The sequence below is a fragment of the Ursus maritimus genome, unplaced genomic scaffold (assembly GCF_017311325.1).
Source record: "Ursus maritimus isolate PB19 unplaced genomic scaffold, ASM1731132v1 scaffold_17, whole genome shotgun sequence".
Classification (NCBI taxonomy): Eukaryota; Metazoa; Chordata; class Mammalia; order Carnivora; family Ursidae; genus Ursus; species Ursus maritimus.
The window spans coordinates 16,496,194-16,503,708 of NW_024424119.1; the positions used below are offsets into that span (position 1 = coordinate 16,496,194).

The 7,515-nt window shown below is 37.5% G+C and overlaps 1 pseudogene; it reads left to right on the top strand.

Annotated features, from left to right (window-relative positions):
• The first annotated feature begins 664 nt into the window (after positions 1 to 664).
• LOC103667100 lies at positions 665 to 1,792 on the top strand (annotated as a pseudogene).
• Positions 1,793 to 7,515: the final 5,723 nt, after the last annotated feature.

A 7,515-nucleotide genomic window follows, 5' to 3' on the forward strand; every position in this document is an offset into this window, starting at 1 on the left:
CTGATCACCCACTATGAACTAAGATTTGAGCTCAGAGCTGAGGATACACATAAGCAAGTCCAGAACCAATCTGTCTTCCCTATGGAGTTTATAATCTAAATGGATAAATGGATGGTTATTGAACAAATGTAAAATAACGATGGTTGATATGTTTTATAAGCTGTACATGTAGAGATCTATGGCCTTTTGAGACTATATAACATAAAATTTGACTAGGGAGGTCAGGGAAGTAGTAAGTGCATTGATACGTAAAGGAAGATGAGAGTTAAGAGTATTTCAAAAAGGGAAAGGCAGATTCCAAAGGTCCGTAGCAGTGAACTACTGACTGCAACTCCAGGGAGGACCTAAGAAGTGAGGACGAGGGATAGAGTTAAATAGGGCGGGGGAACACCTACCATACTGTCAGATGAATTGGAGCATTTATGTGATGACTGCTGTTGAAAATACAGATGTTGAAGGAATCCAGACCATCCTTACATCACTCTTATGGAAAGATGATTGGGATCTACAATCGTCCCTTTCATTTCAGTGTTATATGTCCTTAGACCATCACATGCAGGATTCTCCTAGTTTTGAATAGGTTTTTTTCTGTAAAGTCAACTTAGCAAGTTCTATCTTAGATGTTGTGGAGTTATTTCAAATTTTATATATAGGTGATCTCAAAATGGAGGTAAAACCGTGGCTAGGTGGCCCCCAGTGTGATGCTGGCTGTCAGTGCAGTCAACACCACCGCAGGGAGGAGGTCGGTGATCCAAAGGAGCCAGAGCAGCAAGAAAATGGTTTATTGGTGGTTTGAACTTTGAAACTACAGATGATAGTTTAAGAAAACATTTTGAAAGATGGGGCACACTTACTGATTGTGTGGTGATGAGAGACTCCCAAACAAAATCTTCCAGGGGTTTTGGTTTCGTGACTTAGTCCTGTGTGGAATAGGTGGACGCAGCAATATGTGCTTGACCACACGACACAAGGTTGATGGACATTTGTTTAGTGGAACAAAGAAAGCTGTTTCTAGAGAGGATTCTGTAAAGCTTGGTGCCCATCTAACAGTGAAAAAAGTTTTTGTTGGTGGTATGAAAGAAGATACAGAAGAATAGAATTTGGGGGATAATTTTGAAAAGTATGGCAAGTTTAAAACCATAGAAGTTATGGAAGACAGGCAGAGTGGAAAAAAGAGAGGATTGGCTTTTGTAACTTTTGATGATCATGATAGTTGATACAATTTTTGTTCAGAAATACCAGCTATTCATGGGCGTAATTGTGAAGTGAAATAGGCCTTTTCTAAATAAGAAATGCTGTCTTCTGGATCACGAAGAGGTTGTGGAGGTGGGTCTGGCAACTTTATGGGTCATGTTGGTAACTTTGGTGGAAGACAAGGCTATGGTGGTGGAGGTAGTGGCAGCAGACATAGTTATGGGGGAGGGGAGGGTGGATTTAATGGATTTGGAGGTGATGGTGGCAATGATAGTGGTGGTCCTGGTTATAGCAGTAGAGGAGACAGTGGTGGTGGTGGACCAGAGTAAGGACACCCAGGAGGCAGATATGGTGGTGGTGGTGGAGGATATAATGGTTACAGTGAAGGAGGAAATTTGGGAGGTAACAATGTTGGTGGTGGGAATTCTAATGATTTTGAGAATTTGGGTTGACAACAGCAATCAAATTATGGGGACCCATGAAGGGGGGCAGTTTGGGTCGAAGAGGTTTAGGCAGTCCATATGGTGGTAGTTATGGATCTGGTGGTAGAGTGGTGGGTGTGGTAGCAGAAATTAGTAAAAAAAACCCTCAGAAGTAAAGGGCTCTAGTCCTTAGCAGGATAGAGAGTGAGGAGTTGTCAGGAAAGCTGCAGGTTACTTTGAGACGTCATCCCAAATGCATTAGAGGAACTGTAGAAATCTGCCACAGAAGGAACGATGATCCATATTGAGAAAAGTTACTAAAGCTTAAATAGGAGCCCCTTCTTGGCCCGGACTGTCATAGCCACAGTTTGCAAAACATGCTGCTATTGATTAAAGCAATGTAGCATCAATTAGGTGTACATTCTTGAGGTCTTTCATCTATTGTAGAATTTTCTTTTTCTTTTTCTTTTTATTACATCAGGTATACTGCCCTGTAAATTGTGGTAGTGGTACCAGTAATAAAAAAGGAATTTTTAACTTTTCAAAAAAATAAAATTTTATAGATAGGATGTTTGGCATAATAAAAAGTCTTGGGACTTAAATGTTTGTCATCTTAAGTAATTGAAACATTATGTGTAGAAGAGTCTGTTGGTATAGAGCTCAGAAACAGAACTACTGACGTGGGTACAGTTTACTCCCAGCATAAACATGAGCAAAACAAAGAAACAGGAACACCTTGCCATTGACTTGAAGACTCTTAAAATGGAATTGACTGTCTCAGAATAAATTTCCTATACATGGAAATATCAGGGTAAATGATCATTTCATGGGGTATATTTTATGCATTTTGTGAGTGGTCCTGAAGGAGGAAATATTAATACAGTAGATAAAAGTTGAACCAGATAAACTCAAGGATTATCCACTTCTTTGATTCTGTGAATCTAACCTACTTTGGTGCCCTGGTTCAATGCTTGACCACTTAAAAATCATCACCTTTCTTTGGTAGCAGCCTAGGCAGCTCCTGCCTGAGGCTTAAGATCTGAATGAACTGGATGTTGCTCTTTTTTTTTTTTAATGCAAAATATGTTTTTGATTTGTAAATGAACTCAGAGGCACAGCAATGGACATTGAAATTATTATTTTTTAAATGAAATAAAAATAGAGCTGACAGCTAAAGAACTTTCACAGCAGTTATTATTATGTGTTATTATTAGCAGCAGCATGTGGTGACATTTTAGGCTCCAAATCTGCAGAAATATAGCCTAGATCATGTATATTCCAGATGCTAGGGGGAAGAAAACAGAAATGCTGCTGTCTGGCTTCACATGAGAGAATTTTTTAAAAATGAAATAAGAAGTCTGATAGTTTTGTACGAGGTAGTGGAGACTGATTTATCTCTATCCCTAGGGGCTGAAAGGTTAACACTGGGCCTTTCCTACAAATGTAGATACCTGCCACCAAGAACACCACTCAGAATATGCTGAGGAATGTATTTGACTCTTAAGCTGTATTAAATCTGTTACATTATTAGTGACTTAATAGAAGAATATCATATTCTATGGATTTAATATGGACCCCCCTAAAACACAGCTTTGAGTACAAGTGGAAACTTGACGTGGTATGGCCTCCCCCAGCCAGAAGAGGCTCCTCTGTACATAGATGTAAACTTCTAGACTTTCTTGATGAAGTTTTCTCTTTTTGGTACTCAAAGTTCTCTTAGCAGAGATCGGACACTGACATTCTATATGTGGAATCAAGGTGGCACAGTGTAGTCATTAGAAATGTGGATTTAGAATCAAATTCTGCTGTGTTTGAGTCTATGTAATTCTGCTCCTCCCTAGGTGTGTGCTCCTGGGAAGTTGCTTCATCTCTCTAAACTTTGCTTTCCTCATCTGAAAAATGTAGTGATAGTCACCTCTACCTCATAGAGGTTTTGTAAGGATTTAATTATGTAATGTCAAATCAAGCACTTAGATATATGTCTGGCACTGTCACGTAGCTGGCAAATCAAAAAACCAAAACTTATGCTACACTGGACACTAAATCATGGGAAAAGCTCATGCTCTGGGTCAAATACACCCCCCTGAATTTGAATTCTAATTTCATCTGTAATTTTGTTACTGCGGCATGTTCTTGGCGTAGTAGCTGACCCAGGGCACATCAACATATCATCTATTTATTTTTATTTAAAAAATGTTAAACCAATTAGTGCTGTGCAAGGTGGATTATGAAATCCTTTAAAGAAATTGAATAAAAGGAAATTGGCTATATGAGATGAAAATTTTGTTTGGCCATTAAAGAAATTCCCCCAAACAGCGACTTAAACAATTAGTATCTTTATTCTTTGTCACAAAACGAAGATTTGAATATAGGGGGTTAAGGGGTAGAACATGATGCAGTCAGGGCTTAGGATCCCTCTGTCATTCCATCAGCCATCCTCAGCATGTAGTTGTGCCCCCTTGTGATGACAGGTGGCTGCATGTTCAGGTGCCAGGCAAGAAGTAGGGAAGAGCGAAGGAAGAAAGGCATGTGTTGTGTCTCACATCCATGTAAATCCTACAAGACAACTTGCTTTTACCTCTCATTTTACCCCTCAAAGCCATGTCCATCACCGCTCCATTTATCAGGAGTCTGGGAAGCAGACTTTTAGTGAATACAATGTCATCACTATCAAATTAGATTCTTATTGTTGATATGGATGGTATAGAAGAGGCAAGTGGACATTGGGAAGGTATCTAGTATTCTTAGACAAGGTAAATAAAAATGGGTTTGCTGCTAAAATGCCTCCTTCCACACACATTATCACATTTAATCCTCAAAACAAATCTAAACAAAACAAACCTTCTAGTAGCCATAACTTAAAGCCTTATTTTTAGATGTGGCCATGAAATTTAGTATGTCCCAGCGCTGGGCATAGAATCCACATGTGTCTGCCTTCAAGGCCTGTGATCTTTCACAGCACCACATTGTCTCCCTTGCAATGCTGTCTCTGATCTGGTGGCAGATCATTAAATTCCTGGGCTTTATCCTCATCATTTTTGTCTTCTTAGAAATGGTAAATAAATGGTTAACTGTAGTTCTGTTACTGAGCATAGATAAAGCTATGTGTACGTCATAAATGGTATTATGTCATGGGGCAGGGTTATCCAGTGAACAAAGCAGTTAACTCAGATGTGGGAAGCCTAGAGTCTTAGACTTTGTTCTATCTCTGCTGACAATGCCAGTTAACATCTCTGGTCCTGAACTGTCCGCATTCGTGAAACGGAAAAGGTGATCTGACTCTCCTATTTGACCACGTTCTTGGAAGGATAAGATTAGACAATAAATGTGAAAGTACTTTTTGCAAGTGTAAGTGCTTGCTATACAAATACAAGGAATTATTATTATTGATCCAGTAGCCCAAAGTGGCAATCTACTTGATACTCTATCAGAGGCTTAATTGAGCAGTTTCAGTGCAACCATTGAAGCTGACAGCAGCTGAAGACTGATTCTCCAATTTGACAAAGTGCAGGATCCAGACGAATGCATTCTTTCTTCTTTGGCGCATGCCTGTAAGGATGGATTATCAGCACCCTCCAGAAAAGAAAAAAAAAAAAAGATAAAAAATTAGTCTTGAAATTGAAATGAGATAATAACTTCCCTGCAGACGTTATTCACTGAAGGTTACTTGCGTAAAGAGTGTTTGGGGCATAGTTTTTTTTTCTTTATGCTTCATCTAAATAAAAACAGATCGTTCAATTTGTTATGTCAACAATTATTTATTAAGTGGTTACTATGTCTCAGACATTGTACTTATGTCTGAGAACACAGCAGGAATAAGAAAAATATCATTCTTACCTTCATGGATTTTCTAATCTATCATGGAAGAGTAATATTAAACAGTTAATTAAACATGTCATGTTTCATTAGGTAACTCAGTGTGTCAGAAATCTTCACAAAATGGTGTAAGAACATGAAAGAAAGAAAAGCACAATGGAAACTCTTTTGGGTGGCATAATGCATACATGCACATATATACATGGGACTTGACACAATCATGAGGAATGTGCCCTAAGAGCTCTTAAATTTATAAATCCATAAAATAAACTTTAACACATGTAATTTTACCCCCCCCCCATTCTGGAAAGTATGCATGAAAAATTTGACAGATTCAGAAACTTAATGATTTTATAAAAAAACATATTGAATAAATTCATAAAACAATTATAATACAATAAGGCAATCTCTGTGTTACATTGTATCTTGTTAACACTAAGCAGAACAGTGATATCTGCAGATCTGAAGGTATGATAAGTATGAAGGCATATATCAAACTCAGGTACTATACGGACAAGAGTAAACATAAAATCAGTTGATCGGAGAGAAACAGGAGCCTTGTGGCCATCTTGAGGTCAGTTCCCTTTGAGTGGAACACTTGCTTTGGCTGGTAATTATTCTGCAAAATATTTCAGCTCTGAAGGCAAAGTATCTGAATCATTTTCATCAGATGAAGATGCCTTTCTTATTTGACAACAATAAACATCTCTAAAAATTTTCGAAAGACTTTTGTTTCCAATTGTTAGTATATAACCACATGTAATTTGTCTTTTAAATATCTATTCATACATGTGTTATGCACGTATTTTTCTTTCTCTCTTAGCACAGACCGAATACTATCATGTTACTCATTCTACCTTGACATTTTAACATAGAGAAGTTTAATTTCAGGATATCATGCTATAAAATATAAGGAAGTTTGGGTATGCTAATAAAGAGAAAGCCTGATAATGATTCCCAGACTATCCTCAAATACACTGAGGATGGCCTCTGCCCCATGACCCCATCCATGTCAAGAGTGTGGGTTTCTGATTTATGTTTGAGGTTTCATTCTAAACATGGCATTGAGACCTTCATGCTAACTCTAGATGTTGACCAAGCTTATATGATATCATAAATGAGAGATCTCACATGGGTTATGTATAGTATGTTCTGAATAAAAACACATGTAATGTTCTGGATGAAAACTCTATTGTATGAAATAATTTTTGGTGGATTGCTTATCAAGCTGAACATTTTATGAAATGGTATGAGACAAGGTTCATAAAACTACATCCCATGGCCGAATCTGGCCCACTGATAATTTTTCCTTAAAATTAAGTTTTCCTTAAAATTAAATTTTAAGGAGACACAACCATGTTCATTTGTTTATGGCCTCTTTTATGCTATAACAGCAGTTTAGTAATTGTGTCGAAGATCATCTGCCCCACAAAGTTGAAAATATTTGCTCCATGTCCCTTTATAGAAGAATTTTCTTTACTCATGATATAAGGTATACACCCGGGGCCCAGTGAAACAAGTAAGTCATATCACTGTCTTCGATCTCTAGTAGATAAAGCATGGTACTGTGGAGTCTTACAGTACCATATTTGGATCTAGACCCTAGGTTTACAATTTGTAGGATATTAAGTTATTTAACATTTTTGAGTTTCTGTTCTTACTATGGAAAATGGGCTAATGATACCCATTCACAGGATGTTATAAGGATTATATAAAACTGTGTGTGCACAGTGCTTGGCATATGCAATAACATATTTTTTCACATTATTATGAAAGGGATATCTTCAGGGTGTTGAGTACATGAGATATGAAATGGAGCTTGGAGTTAAGGTCAGAATTGGGTGATTATTTAGGTGGGTCACCAAAATTTAGTATGGGTGGACAGAAACAGAGCTGCAAGACAACTGAAATTATAGTCTAGCCTCAGAATCTCAGAAAAGGGCTGACCTTGGCCTACAGATCTTTCTCACCCAATCATATGTTTATGCTTTCTTTAGTTCAATTAATAAGTGGAGAAGCATCTTTTCTCTTTCTATTTCATTATCAAATTAGAAGCAGAGAAATTTATAATTTATAATTTATT